This window comes from Silene latifolia, chromosome 9 (assembly GCF_048544455.1).
Source record: "Silene latifolia isolate original U9 population chromosome 9, ASM4854445v1, whole genome shotgun sequence".
Lineage (NCBI taxonomy): Eukaryota > Viridiplantae > Streptophyta > Magnoliopsida > Caryophyllales > Caryophyllaceae > Silene > Silene latifolia.
Window position 1 is genome coordinate 158,426,605 of NC_133534.1, and position 13,031 is coordinate 158,439,635.

Here is a 13,031-nt window from a genome sequence, read left to right on the forward strand (position 1 = left end):
TGTTTAATCAAATAAACATTTAAAGAAGAAGGTCCCATTAGATGTCCCACAACTAACTTGTCGATTCTTCAATAATTTGGGGTAGTTTCTTTTCTATTGTCCAACATTTAAGACAGTGGAAACTTTATCGGTCGGAATTGATAGGTTTAGTATCGCTATTCTCAATAACATTACTTTTAACATTACCTTGTATCAATTCCATTATAATTTTTACTTCTTGAACCTCGTCCTCATCTTAACGGTTTAAGAGAATGCTCCCACTTATTTCAATGAGTCTTTGCTTTGAGAAACAAAATTGAATTCAAGAAGATTACTCTTCATTTGTTCGTTTTAGTCTTAAAACTTTCATTGAAGTGGTTGCGTTATTTTGGTCAATTATGAATTCTTGACAAAACTAATTACCAAAATAATTTATCGCTTCAAGGTACTTAATTCAATTAAGTATATGAATAACAATCCATTGTAAGTAGATGTGTTAGTCAAAAATCAAAAACCTGTTTGATAATGAATAACTTTTATCTATACTCTTTACAAGAGATCCTTCCAATGGATAATATGAGGTTTTAGAAGAAAATTCATATTTGTCTTTAGTTACGATGTTTTAATGGAGATTTGAATCAAAAATCGAAATGATATCGTATATGAATTGTGGTAAAGAAATAGAACAATATGATAACAGAATAATGAAAACAAAACATTCATCGTTATAATAATACTTGTAAACAAGTATAGCATTTACATAGTGACCTCTACCCAACTATGATAAATGATTCCAAGATCCAAATTCATATTAACTTGGGCACGGTGTGGCCGATGAAAACCCTTATCAATATAACTCGGTGGATTAACTCTTTAATCGATTCTACTTTTAGAACTCTCGGTCGATAAAATTACTCTAATATTTATCTATAGCCCAAAACACATTCGACAAGGGCACGGGGTAGCCGATGAAACCCTTATCAAAAAAACTTTTGTTGAGTTCAATCCAAATTTCGAATAAATGTGTCCATGATCCAAAACCATATTAACTTGGGCACGGGGTAGCCGATGAAACCGTCATCAACATGAATTCGGTGGATAGACATTTATCACCCACTTCCCCTACGTAACGAGGTTTGTACCCCGGGGTAGCCGAGTGGACTCCCTCGCGAAATAGGTTTTCATGGTTTCTACTATTTGGTAAGGCTATGTCTCAATTGTTTATTTTAGCGAGAGGTCATGTCAATTTATTATCTATCACATTTTAAGTGAACTAAAGCGGTGAACTACGATAATTGTAATTGACACGGTCGATAAACTCGATAAAAAGATAATGCATGTTTTAGTTATGGCGATTTAGCGATGCATGCGACATATAAATAAAATGCAAAGCATAAATAAAATAATCCTAGTATGGCCTTCCTAAAATAGAAAAAACTATTTAACTATTACATATTCGGAAACCAACTCCATTGGTCCCTTGATCTTCGGTTGAGGCACGCATCTCGAGGTAACACCGTCTTTATGTATCACCTTCTTGAAGAAATACGTCTTTATGGAACTCCAGAATAAATAAATTACATAATTTCCTATTATACATTTTTAATTAAAATAAAATAAATCTATTAAATTACAAAACGATGATACGAGATCACAATAAATTACAACCGAATCGATATTCCCATACATTTCGGGTAATACCAATTTAAAACTAAGGCCATACTAAGTAAAATTACATAATTCAAAAATTACATAGAATAAAATTATGACAATCATAAATAAAATGCAGCATTATAATATGTATGAACATGCCCAATTTTATGCTAAATCGCCTTTAAGGAGCCAATATCGTATATTAATCGGTTTTTACGGATTTGCGTGATTCAACCTTTTAAAATCACAAAAATTACATAAATTCATATTTATGCACAAGTTAATTACCCTAACCTCTTAGGACTCAAAATTAGTCTTCACTAATTACTTGACTATAATTAACTCATATTTCTTAAAATTGTTCATTAATGGACTTAAAATTACAATAAAATGCTATAAACTTCAAATAAATCACAAAAATTTCAAATAAATTTGAAATTTAAAATTTAAACTCATGAACATTCTGGAAAAATTCCATGACACTCATAATGTTCTAAAACTTAGGTTAAAAATTCGAAATTTATCCGGAAAAACAATGTTGCGGTTTATCGGTTTTAACAAATATAATCATAAAAACATGAGAAAAATTATATTTATCAACTTTTCAATTTTAGATCTGAAATGGACAATAAAATGCAACATATGACGTTTTTCCTTAGGCATGGAGTATGTTTTAGCAATTTTTCACTAATTAAGTCACTATTTATGCTATTTTTCACCAAAACTCCATAAATCATGTATAAAGACTTCAATATAGCCCATTATTTTACACACATCTTTTAAAATTTCATGTGACAACATACTAAATTTCTATGACCATATTCGAAATATTTCTCATATTAACCTATTTTTCATCTAAATCCGATTTTTATCATGAAAAATCCATTTTTCGAGCATAAGAACTCATAAAATTATGAAAATTTCCAGATCATCTAAAAATAATCTAAGTGAAATTATATCCAAAAACCACTGGAAAATTCGAAGTTTAGCTAATTTTCGTCCAAAAATGACATTTTTATCATAAAAATCACATTTTAATGCCAATATTATATAAAATGAACAATAAAATCCATAAATTAACCAAAATATCCTAAATACATTTTAGGATCAGAAACTTTAACATGCAAAAATTTATTTTGTGATATATCATAATAACACAAATTTACAAGTTTTATTTGTTAATCGTATAACTCGGAAAAACTATAACCGATTTGCATGCAAACAACCTTGTGCTCAGATACCGCTTGTTGGAAATCTATATCTCATTATATAACATATTCTTATATGTTTCATATTTATTTGGTCATAAAATAAATTCTAGATCTTATGCATGCAAACATCAATAAGGTAAGAGAAGAAATCATTTTCTCACCATAATAATTTCGGTCATATTGAGCACCAACAAGATCTCCTTCTTGTTAGTTCTTGAGCTTTCCATTAATGGATGAACATACATGACCTCAAAATAGAAGCCCTCCAATTAGTTGCACCCAAGACTATCCCTCAAATCCACAAACTAACATGTACTAGATATTTATATTGTGGTTTACCTTAAATTTGATTACTAATACTCATATATTACTTTGATAATTTTAGTAATCTTTTGAACAAATTTGGATTAAAATCTCATCCTCTTTGATGAAGATTAAGGAGAGAGAAGAGAGAATATTCATGAACATTTTGCATGTTGATTGAATGGTAATCTTAGAAGAAAATAGAAAGAACCAACACTACTCAATTAAGAGTAGTGTGGCCGCCCAACACATGCCCAAGGAGCATCATTGCTTTTCTTTTTCTCTTATCAAAAATATAGGTGTGTAAGAAATGTAAGACTAGTTGTAGGTAGGCATCATTATGTTTATTTTATCAAATAAAATAAAACAACCAAAACCCACTAACACACCCTCCATTTTCGGTCCATATACATAAAATGGACTACCATTTTATTTTGTCAATTTGTCATTTGTCACACAATATGTCACATGTAGTATGATACATGTTATTAATTAATTTAATGCATATTTATCACATAAATATCATTTTATGAATTAATTAAGTTACATTCAACAAATTGACTAGTGATACTTGATCACATAAATAAAATGGGTCAAATAATTATAATTCACAATATCTTGTAATTATAATCAACCATTCATTCTTATTTTTATTGTTTCTCAAACAATAAACAATTTTAGTAATAAAGCATTTTATTACTAAAATAAATCTTATTTAATCCCATTACAATAAGATATCAATATTCTCTCTCACAAATCGAATTGTTCAATTTTAAGGAATTAATTAATCTATATCGGTATACAACTAATTAACCTTTTCAATTAAGGGAATCGTCCTTTAGGTGTGACCTCAAGGGATCAATCGATCACCACCGTCGCATACGACAAGTAATGTCAAACTCTAGCCAGCCAATCATTACCGATATGTGTGGACCAGTTGACTATATATATTATGTATCATCCCTTTCGTATTCTTGGTATGAGATTTAATAATGATATTTAAATCATGTGATCGCACTATTGTTGAGAACACATTTCCCAACACATAATATGTGCAAAAGTTGAAACTACAACAAGCAAGCAATCATATGAACTTATCAAGTTAAGATTTACCCCATGATTAACTCCCCTAATCTCCCATTAACCCTAGCTAGGAGACTACTCACTCATGATCATGATAAACATGCTAATAAGGGTGTCAATCATATTAACAAGGCTAAACATGGTGAATGAGTAAAGCAATAAACAATAACTAAGCAAAGGATGAAAGGAATTGTACCAACTTCGGATGATCCAAATAATAAGCAAAGAATAATAGAAGAAAACTTGATGAATGATGAAGAGTTGTCAATTCTCCAATATACCCAAATAGTCTTCAAATTACCCAACTAGATCTAAGAACACTTGAATGATTAAGGAAAGACTAAGATATGATTAAGATTGAATTGTGTAATACAACTTGATTAACTTGGTAATTAACTCTACTAAAACTCTACTAAAGCTTGATTAAGACTTGATTATTAATCTCCTAATACAATAGGGTATTTATACTGAGTACAAGTATTAGGGTAACTAAGGTCTTAAATGATGATTAAGTCTCTAAGATGAAGATAACGCCTTGCAAGTCCTCTAAGGAGCCGCTCGAACTAACCCTGTTGGATGCCAATGCTTTAAGGAAATTCGCCCGTCTTGATTGTGGGACGCTCGGGCTGTATCTTTGGGATGCCCGTCTTAATCATCAGGACGCTCGGGCTGAGCTTGGGACTCCCGTCCCATAGGCCAGTGTGACTTCTTCTTCAATTTGCTGCCTCATGATCCGTGGGGATCGTTTGAGGAGCCTTGGGGGTCCTTCATCATTGCCCAAATACTTGTTATATTGACCTAGGCCTTTAGTATTAGTCTCCTCCTTGTTGCTTGGTCGTTAGATGCGATCCATTTTGCTCCATATATGCAAGGTTAGAATTCCTCTCCTACCAAGGACACAAAACCTCAAAGAATATGCAAAGTAGGAAGCTAAAGATAAGAAACGACCCTAATGCATGCAAGAAAGCATAGGAACGAGGCTAGTTCTAGAACTAAATGTGTGCAAATATGAGTCAAATAAAAAATGGAGTGGTTGAACGAATGAGTAGGACCCTTAAAAGTATGGCTAGAACCATGTTGCTATGTAGTAAATTGCGTAGGAATTTTTGGGCCGAAGCGGTAAACATCACGTGCTACATTCATAATCGTGTCATTATAAGAAGTATAATTAATAAACACCCTATGAATTACTATGTGTAAGAAAGCCCAATATTTCATATTTTAGATGCTTTGGGAGCAAATGTTTTGTTCACAACAATAATAAAGATAACTTGGGAAAACTCGATCCACGTAGTGCTGAAGCGGTTTTTATTGGTTATTTCGACCATACCAAGGCCTATAAAGTCTACAATAAACGGACCATGCTAATTGAGGAAAGTGTCCATGTCATATTTAATGAATCTAGTGTTCTTGGACAGGTACAAAATGAGGATGAAGATGATGAATTTGAGATTGGTCTTGTGCGAAACGATTTCGTGTTTGAAGATGAGGAAGTTCCAAACAATGATGTTATGCAACAGTCACATGAACTGTTACCTACTGATATAAGCAACAACTCAAGGGGAACAAACAGTGACACTACTACTGCTAGTTCCTCCTCCCAATCAGTATGTAACAGTCCGAACCACTGTTGCATCCATTTCCAGAACAACAACAGTCCAAGACACTGTTACTCCAGGAGAGTCCTCAAACTCTGATGTGGAGCCATGTTCTGACCAGCAAACAATAGTCACAGAGACTGTTACATCTAAGGGGAAACAAAACATTATTTTTCCAAGAAAATGGAAACATCAAAGCTCCCATCGACTCTCAAATCCAACAAGTGACTTGAACTCCGGGGTTAGAACAAGAGTCTCCCTCAACAACCTTGCATCTCTCGATGAATTTTGTGCTCAAAATGACTTTTTTTCTCAAATAGAACTCGCCAATGTGGCAATTGCTTTGACGGATGCCGAATGGTTAATGGCAATGCAAGAAGAACTCAATCAATTCAAGAGAAATGAGGTATGGTTCCTAGACCACCTAATTGTACCGTCATTGGTACTAGTTGGGTCTTTCGCAATAAGCTTGATGATTCCTGTGAAATTGTAAGGAATAAAGCTAGACTAGTGGTGCAAGGGTATAATCAACAAGAAGTAATTGATTACGATGAAACCTATGCACCGGTAGCTAGGCTTGAGGCCATACGATTATTGATAGCTTTTGCGGCTCACAAAGGAATTAAGCTTTTCCAAATAGATGTCAAAACCGCTTTTTTAAATGGATATTTTGAAGAGGATGTGTTTGTGGAGCAACCTCCGGGCTTTTTAGACAATGATTTTCCTAAACACATTTTCAAATTAGATAAAGCTCTTTATTGTTTAAAACAAGCACCTAGGCGTTGGTATGATAGATTGTCTAAATTTCTCATTCAAAATGGTTTTAGAAGAGGTTCCGTAGATAAAACATTATTTTTAAAGCAATAGTCCAGGGAACTGTTGGTTGTCCAAGTATATGTCGATGACATTATATTTGGAGCAACAAATGAGATACTTTATGCTTATTTTTCGGAACTAATGAAATCGGAATTCGAAATGAGTATGATGGGTGAGCTAGAATTTTTCCTTGGGCTCCAAATCAAGCAATCCAAAGATGGAATCATGATCCATCAACAAAAGTACATTAAAGAGATGCTTAAGAAATTTGGGATGACTAATGGCAACTCTTACTCCACACCTATGGTATCCAAGTCCAAATTGGACAAAGATGAGAAAGGTAAGAGCATTACTGAAAAAGTGTATGGAGGTATGATTGGATCGCTTCTCTATTTGACCGCAAGTCGTCCTGACATTTTTTTTTGTGTTTTTTTATGTGCTAGATTCCAATCAAATCCGAAAGAATCTCACTTTAAAGCGTTTAAACGTATTCTTCGATATTTGATTGGAACACAAGATCTTTATTTGTGGTACCCCTTATATTTTCCCCTTGATCTTATGGGATACTCCGACACGGACTATGCGGGTTGTAGTGTTGATCGAAAGAGTACTTCCGAGATTGCAACGTTCTTGGGTCCATGTCTAATCTCATGGGGCTCAAAGAAACAAAACACGGTTGCTCTTTCAATGGCCGAAAGTGAGTACGTTAGTTCCGCACATTGTTGTTCACAACTTCTTTGGGTAAAGTAACAACTTCTTGATTTTGGTATTATTTACGACTTTGTTCCCATATTGTATGATAATACGAGTGCGATGAATATATAAAAAAAGATCGTATTCAACATTCTAAGACCAAACACATTGAAATTCGTCACCATTTTATTCATGGTCACTTAAAAAAAGGGCATGTTGAACTTATTTTTTGCAAAACCGAAGATCAAATTGCCGACATATTTACTAAACCACTTGCAAGGGAACAATTGGAAAAATTTAGGTTACAAATTGGTTTAATTAATTGCATGTAACTTTTATGTGAATTTAGCCAATCCCTCATATGATTGACTAAAACGGATTTGCTATCTTTGTTCTATTTTATTCATTTTGTGTTATGTCCGTAATCGATAAACCGTCTTTGTGCTTAATGATCACTCAACTGCATGTCTAACCTTATGTTTAATGGTCACCCACCTTATTAAATGACGACACCTACACTTCCAATAAAACCTTAAAACTATCCTAAACCCGCCGTTTTTCACCTAACCCCATCATCTCCTTCTTCCATCAACATCTAACCCTTAACCTCTCATTTTACCATGGTTAAAACATCTCTCAACACCAAACTACCCTCAAAATCAACCGACATGTCTCAACACTCGTCCTCTCCTGATACCACATCCAAACCCACTGTTGGAATTTCTGAAAAACGGAAAGGATCACATGCCTTCCCTATTGCTTCATCTCCGGAAACTTCTACCCCAACTGAACCAATACCACCACCAATCGTTCCTAGCAAGAGTCCAACTCCTTCCTTGGGTAGAAAGAGAACCAGATCTAGTTGAAGAAGACCACTCTGCCTCAAGTACTTCATCGGAGCCTATCCTCATAAATGACGAGAATGTTGGTGAGAAATATTTTTTGGACCAACCACTCTACTCGAATGATGAGGTAACCCAAGATACGGGTGAATCTAGGGTTGTTCGGAAATCGACTTTGAAGAAGGGAAAATCCCATCACAGTTGTCGGATATTGTAGAAGAAGAAGACGAATTCGATGAAAACAAGGAAGAAAGGGATGACATTGAGAATTCTGAAGAAGAAGGAGAAAATCCTTCACATGAATCTGAGAAAACTCTCTCCGGAGAACGTCTTCTTAAAAAGGCGACTAAATCTGTTGAAAAGGATATTGAATTCGTTCAGAAGGCGGTGGAATCCGTAGAAAAAGAGGTGGAATAATGTTACCATTCTCCAATAAGTAGCATCCCATCCTTATCAAGAAGCAGATTGAGGACAACAGCATGCTCGCTCCACAAATTAAGAAAACTTGTGAACAATTGATCTTAAAGGAGGACATTCATACCTCTCGGGTTTATCCGTCTTCTTGGCTTACCTCTGACAGCGCCTTTTATGCTTTTGAGGAAGCCATTGTGGCTCAGGGACTAGAGGACCTTGTTCAAATAGAGGAACCCATTTTTGTGAGCGAGGTGATTTAATTCTTTGCTACGGTCCATGTCCTTCCTAGCCTAAAATCTCGGAATGCTAAGATCAATGATAAATCACTCTCCCTTTCTCAAGTTCAATTGTCCAAAATTCTAAACCTCCACCATCACGGGTACGATCTTACCCCTGCTGGCAAGACCTAACCCTTTCTTAAGTACGCCTCCCCTTTTATAATTGCCAAAACCGTCACTCCTTCCAACCCCAAATGCCAACGCGTTCACCCAAATGAACTCCCAGCCTTACCTAAATTGCTCTTCAACCTACTATGCTGCATGATTTATCCTTATAACGATCGTGCAAAATTGTAGGTTTCTCAACATTACCTGATTAACCACTTAATGATTCATCACAAAATCAATCTACCTAGCCTTATGTTTAAATGCTTTGCTATGATTGAATCAAAAATCCAAGACCCAAACTATACCACACCAATTCTTCTACCATATGGGATGTGGATTTCTGTGATTCTTCGATCCAAAGGGATGCTAGAAAGAGAGTGTGGGATCTCAAGGGATGTTTGATACTATATCCATTGGAAATTTGGGTAAGATGTTGCTGAGAACTCATAAGGGTCGTTTGTGGACTATCAAAACCAAAAAGGGTAAGGATGCTGAAAGAGGGTCCTCGAGCAAGGGAGGGGTTGTTATTGGGGTTGTGGATAATTCTGAGGTGCTTGCTGCTTTGGCTAGCCTTACGGAGGACTTGGCTTGTCTCAAAGATTTAAAGGCAGATTTGGCGGCGGTAAAGACCACCTTTGATCTCCTAAAAGGAGAAGTGAAAATTGTATCCACTTTGCTTCAAGCGAAACTTGATAATGATAATGAGGAGAATGTTGATGCCTTAGATGATGATAATGACAATGATGACTTGGATAGAATCCAAGACTCGACTCACTAGACTTATCCCTTCCCCTTAAAATCTGCCTATCTTTTGCTTCACACTCGTTGCCCCTCGCTCATATTTAATTTGGTGGTGTACTAATTACACTTTGATTAGTCGTGATGAACATGCATTTTGAAAGTTTGTTTAGACCTTGTCAATGTTGACTTTGTCATTTTGTTGCAAATTTAGTTGTCTTTTATGTGACGTAACATGCATGCTTACTCTGTGTCTAGGGATAGCCTCTTATCTGTTTGATGATGTCAAGAGGGGGAAATGGGAAAATTTACGTTATTTTTACTTACTCTTGATTAATCTCTTACATTGTGGTGGCCTAAGTATGTTAGTAATTGTGCTCTAGGATTTGTTAGACTTATAAGTTTAAATTGCTTTTATTTCTACCTTCATTATTTTTCTTAGGCTGGCCAATTAAGGGGGAACTCAATGGGAATATTCATTTTATGGGGCGTGTCATCATCAAAGGGGTAATTTGTTAGGACCTAATTATTGATGATGACATGCCCATTATAATTGTGTTTCCAAGTGTTCTATTTAAGGATTAATGTCACCTCCTTAATCAAGAATTAATAAATGTTCAAGGTCAAGAACTGTTGATGAAAGCTAACCAAGACTTATGTTGTAATAGTGTCACTAATGTAAGTGTAAGGGAATATGGTACTAAGCAGTGGCCATAAGCAACGGCGTGTTTATTTGTGCAACAGTAAGCATGACTGTTGCTCAGCAACGGTATACTTAAGTGTGTAACAGTAAGCAAGACTGTTGCTTAAGTTCATGTCATTTGAATAAATAAAAGTCCTAGCTTTTAAAACACTCAAGCTTTCAAATACTGACTTCTATTTGAGAAGTTTACATTTCTGATATTTTGAAAATAATGAAAAGTTTTTATGAAGAAAAGAGTATCCGAATGGCATCTTTGAAAAAGCTTCACTACTACAGATATGGTAGAAAACAACGGTTAATAACCGTTGTTATAGAAAAAAGCGGGCGTTGTTGTTCGGGCCCTTGTTAAAAGTTTTAACAACGGTTACGTTTTTTACTAATAATCGTTGTCAACGGTTTTAACAACGGTTTAGAACCATTGTCGTTATTAATTATCCGTTGTGAAAAGAAGTCCCTGTATTGAATAAATTTTTGGTGGGAAAGTAATAACAATGGTTTCATGACACAAAAGGGTTTCATGAGAAAATAACCGTTGTTATGGGAGTTTTTTTTTTTTTAAATTACAAATTCATTGCATTACTGCCAAAATCTCTGCATCAATTAATAGCAGCATCGCCATTATAATAATGATATTACTAAAACGTTCTTCATTACAATATGTAACAATAATATCAGAGTCTTATTACAATGTTCAACAAAATTCTCCTAAAGCTCTGATGTGACCATAATTGGCGCATATTTAGCCCCCGAATTAGCCTTGTTTCCATGCTTTTTAGTGCTTATTTGGGTCATTTCTTATCTTTAGTTCTTTGTTTCGCATATTCTTTGAGATTTTGATCCCTTGGTAGGAAAGGAGTAAGAATCTTGCATTTTCATGGCAAAACGAGACTAAATTGATCAAATTCAATGACCAAGCATCAAGGAGAGACAAGATTAGAAGGCCTTTGTACATATCATAGTAGAAGAGCAATGTTGAGGAAAGATCCTTGAGTCCCCAAGGAAATCCCCAAGGAATTTATGAAGAAAAGGGAAGAAAAGAAGAAGTTACTATCTTTGATCGACAATCCGAGCGGATTGTCAACAATCCGCCCGTCCGGCCCTACACAATCCGAGCGTCCCGTGCAGAATCCGCTCGGATTCCCCTCAACAATCCGTCCGGATTCCTCAGAATCCGCTCGGATTCCACCGCCCAAATTCGGCCGTCCCGACCTTATTCCGCCCGGATTTCTTCACAGCACGGATTGTCTTCTTCAAGCTACGAAAAGAGAAGCCCTTCTCTCAGAAAATACCGGGTCCTCCTTGCTCAACTTAAAAAGTGTAATTACTAGTTTAGACCTTAGTTAACCCTAATGCATCCTCCCTAATTTTCACTATAAATACCCCATTAGGCTAATTAGAGGAGCATGTTCTTCTTATCAATAATTAGTGTAGTTAATATCAATCAAATATCTCTTCAATATTGTAATCAAGTATTAATCAAGTTTTAATCCAAGTTTTAGTTCTTTAATCTCTCTTTTGTTCATCCTTTATTTTGGGTAATTGAAGATTATTTGGGTTATTATTGGGAGATTGACAACCTATCAATCTAGCATTCAAGTACTTCTATTATTCTTGCTTTATTATTGGAATCATTAGTAGGTATAATCTCTTAATCCCTTTTTAATTATTGTTAATTACTTTCATTTATTCATCATGTTTCATATTGTTAGTATGATTGACAACCTTGCTAGCATGATCAACATGATAATGAGTGAGTAGTCTCTTAGTTAGGGTTAATGGGTGATTAGGGGAAACCAACATGGGGAATGATTCATGCTTAAATTAATATGCTTTCATGTTTTATTTACTTGCTTGTTTTGATCTCAACTCATGCACATGTTATATTTGATGAAATGCTATGCCTATGAATCCTTGCATTTACTATCATCTCCTATCTTTTCAATGAGACTTGTAAGACATAACCCAACTCGAGTCTCATTAGACCATGCATGTTGTTGAGTAGGGAAGATTAAGTCGACTTGTGGGTGTTGTACAATCTAATCTATTCGGCTCCGGGACCAAAACTTTCCTAGGATTGTAAGATATAACCCAACTCAATCCATCACAACAATAATTGCTTGCTTATAATTTGAGAACATGTTGTATGATCATATCCCATGATTCCCCTATGATCCCATGACACCCTAGTGCCTTTAATCAATTGTTTACACCCCTTTTTATTCATCTTGCTTGTTTATTTTCATTGTTATTCTAGTTTAGTAACCTTCTACATCAACCCAATTTGTGACACCCCTTAGACATCGCTAGTTACAATAGAAATCTCATTTCAACTCCCGTCCCTTGGGATCCGACCTTTACTTGCCTCTTTACTAATTGTAGAGTTGCTTGTTAAGCTATAAATTGTGTTTTGATTCGACCGTGACCAACGACCACATCTTAATTTGTGAACACTTAGCGGGATCGCATCAAAAATGGCGCCGTTGCCGGGGACGGTGTTTGTTTGATTTAGATTTCCTTTTTGTTATTAGTTGTGTCTTTCTTCGCCTTGAGGAAGTAAAACTCCTCAAGGTTTGTTCTAATTGTTTTTGAGTTGTTTGATATTTTGCATGTCT